Genomic DNA, 3,643 nt, shown 5'->3' on the forward strand with positions numbered 1-3,643 from the left:
GTCCTTCATCTGTCACTTCTTTTTCCCGCGGACAGACGGCACTGGGCGAGAGGGCCAGGCCATGGCAGGAGCCCTCCGAAGAGCATTCAGGGGGTGGCCCGACTTGTTCAGGCTTCAGCCCAACGGATCCCCCTGGGCGGCAGTGCAAGGGTTTACTCAGCTGAGTGCAGTGTCCCTGGCTTGAGCCCCAGCTTGTGTCAAAGCCGGCCTGGCAGGAGAGCAGCCTCTGCCTGTCTACCTGGAGGGTACCTTCCAGTCCCTGCTTCCTCTACCGCCTGTTACCAGGCCCTTTCTTGGTCCTAAACGCTGGCCTATGTGATTTAATCCTAGCAGCTAATAGTACATCTTCGTGAAACTGTCACTGTGTGTGCTGGGTTAATATAAAAAGAGCTAGTTTCAGCCACGTTTTACCAATGTAGACATCAAGGACCAGAGAGCTTAGTGATTTGTCCAACGTAAGGTCACATAGCCAGTGTTCCCTAGACGTTGGATTCAATCCCGTGGCTAACGTCACGCAGTGGCCTTTGTTTTCCACCTCTGGGGCCTCTTCTCTGTTCCCGTGGTTTCTACAGTTTTTCTTGGTTCCTCCTGCTTCACTCTTTTAAGCCTGCAGCTCCCTAGCTCTCCACACCTGACTCTAGAAATCTCAGTGCACGCCCTGTTCCCATCCTAAAGGAAGTTCTGTGTGGTTCCCAGGCGCAGGCCAGCTGGGCTTCCCTGGGCACACAACTCTGTGTCCAACCCTGGCCCAGACACCTTGCCCTGTTCCTTCAGCACTTGATGCTTCTGGCTCCAGAGAGACACCAAGCCTGGGTTGGGTACCAGCTGCCCTCCCTGTGCCTGGACAGCCCTATGGTCCCCTCCCACACTAACCACGTCACAGTTGAGGAAGTCTGTGGCTGTGGAAACCACTAATTAACCAATAAATCAGTCTAGATGGTTTCCGAGCTACACACCTTCCTCCCTTCCTTACCACACAGCAGTCATGTATATTAATTACCTTTGGGGCTAAGGCCTGAGACCCTGTGGCCCCCATGTCTCCCCCAATATCTCCCAGCTGTTGGGGGGGTGTCCTCACCATAGCCTGCCACCTGCTACAGCCCAGGGGTCAGGGTGGCAGCAAAAAGCTGAGACCAGATGGCAGAGCAAGGGCTTTCAGGGTAGGGCACAGGCTCTGGGCCTGGAGCCTCCACCAAGTCTCCCTCAGCTGACTCAGGACATGGCAGTGGGGTGTTTCCCAAAGACAGGGGGCAACGCCGTCCTCCACTTACCCCATGAACCTCTTCTGTGCCTCCCGACTCTGAATGATAAGAGATAGTATCTCCATTTTCAGAAGGAAAGCCGAGGCTCTGTGGTGGGGGGCCTAAGACTAGAGTTCAGTGGCAAGCAGCACAGGGGACATCTCAAGGACAATCCAGCAGCACCAGGGAAACATGTAAGGGTAGTGACAGAGTTCATCGCATGGGCTGGCAAGTGCCCACCACAATGAAGTGTAAAAGAGAATGTCACTGGGCTGCCTCAGGCTGTGGTCCATGCAGCCCCCAACCTGGTCTGCTGTGTGGGCATGGAGGGGGACCCAACTCACAACAGCCTCTTGGCTGGGAGTGGTGGTACACACCTGTAATCCTAGCACTCAGGAGGCCGCTAAGGCAAGAGGATCGTTGTGAGTTTGAGATCAGCCTGGGCTACAAAGTGAGCTCAAGACCAGCCTGAACTGCATAGTAAGACCCTGTCTCAAAAGGACCAAACAAAGAGAAAAAGAAAAAAAGAATGGTCTTCCTCTAGGTTGGGTGGCAGACAAGCTCCCCCAGGGAAGGAGTGACAAAGCCAAGGTTGGATCCACATGGAACATGCTGTAGTGTCCTGGAGCTCTGGGACTGTGTCACCTGGTGGCAGTCAGCTGCACAGCCCAAGCTCCCGGGTGGCAGTCTGAAGCCTTCTGCTTCCAACATTCTGTGGTCTCTGGCCCAACATAGCCACATAGAGGCCCTAGCCAACAGGAAACAGTATAGGCTGGCCCATGGTAGGCACACAACAGATCCTGGGTATAGGTGCACAGGTGCCAGGGAGGGAAAGACCCTGCCTCACCCTCCTCTGCTTCATCCTCAAGCCACGTGCAAGGCTACACTAAACTAGGCTTGGGGACAAGACAGAGACACCTGACTGCGCTGTTGCCTGCCGGGAGGAGCTGTTGCCTGAGAAAGGCGGGCACCAGCCTGCACCAGGCCAGCAAATAAGAGCAGTGAGTGGGCTTGTGCACCTGGAGCAGGGTGGGTTTGGGCATGGGAGGCCATCAGGGGTGCCCTTGATGGTTCCCAGGAGGAGAGGGTCCCATTAGGGGTGCAGCTCAGAGCATCCCAGGCTGCCGTGCAGAGGCTGGGAGCAGAGGAGACCAGGAGAAGCTGCTCTCAGCTCCGGGGACGAAAACCCTCGAGGCTGCAGCAGGGCTAGGAAAGCACTTTCGTTGCCATAAGGAAGCGTGCAGAAAGAATGAAGCCTGCTGTTGGGCTTGGCTCTTGAGGCTGCAGGCCTTGCTTCAGGGGGCTAATGAAACGCTGGAAGAACAGATGGTCATAATAATTTGGTTAGGAGAGAGGTGCATGTCCCATAGAGCCCAAGGCAGGCAAGAGGGCAGCAGTAAAGACTGAATGAACCCTGGCTGCTGCCTGCCTGGTCCTGAAGAACCCACCAGACCTAAGCCCTCTGCAGGGCACAGCTGAGCCTAGGGCAGCCTTGAGGCCTGGGGTAGAGTCTTGCTTAGTTGAAGGGGAGTTTAAACTCTGCCTCACCCTCCTACGTGCTAATCTCTTAGGCCTGAGTGCCCTCTAGTTACTGGGCTCCCCCGGAGGCAAGAAAAACAGAAGCAGGGGGACTGAAGAGCTAGAAAAGTTTAAACCCAGCAGGTGCCACCAGAAGACTTCCTGGGGAAGCTAGCGCCTGAGCCAGCCCTGAAGCGGGAGTCACCAGGGCAGATGGGGAAGAGGGCCAGCCATTTGGCATCAGGGCACAGAGCCCCTGCAGCGAGCTAGGCTGCAGGAAGGACTAATTCGACAGCTGAAACAGAGGCTGGCTGGGCCTCATCCTAAAGGCGATGAGCCACCAGAAGATTTTAAACCAGTGACTTGACAGCATTTTGGGACCTCTCTCTGGTGGCTAGGATGGCTTGGCTGTGGGAGGTGGAAGCAAAGAGGAGAGAGACTGGGCAGGGTGACTCCTCAGGAGGCTTGATGAGAACGGAGAGATGGAGGGCCCGGGACACACGCAGTGGGGAGACCTGGACAGGTGGGTCAGTGTTTGAGGGGCACGGCGGTCAGGACTTGGTGACAGCTGAGGACAAGGACAGAGGGGTCCCATGGGATAGCCACGACTTGGCTAGGTCCTCCGGGGTGGCAGTGGGGATAGCTGAGGGCAAGGTGGGGGGAAGAGGATGAGCTGGGTTGGGACTTGTTGAGGTCCAGGGGCCTGGGTGACATGGTGGGGAGTGTCTGCAGAGTGGTAGTGTGCTGAGCACCTGTATGTCTTAAACTTAGTGCTTGGCCCTGAAACTTATGTCATCTGCTTTAGAGTTTAGAGACGGAAAAACTCAGGCTCAGAAAGATTAAGTAACGTGTCCAAGGTTAGAGAGGCAGACCGAAACAGTTAT

The sequence above is a fragment of the Octodon degus genome, unplaced genomic scaffold, assembly GCF_000260255.1.
Source record: "Octodon degus isolate 3935 unplaced genomic scaffold, OctDeg1.0 scaffold00064, whole genome shotgun sequence".
Classification (NCBI taxonomy): Eukaryota; Metazoa; Chordata; class Mammalia; order Rodentia; family Octodontidae; genus Octodon; species Octodon degus.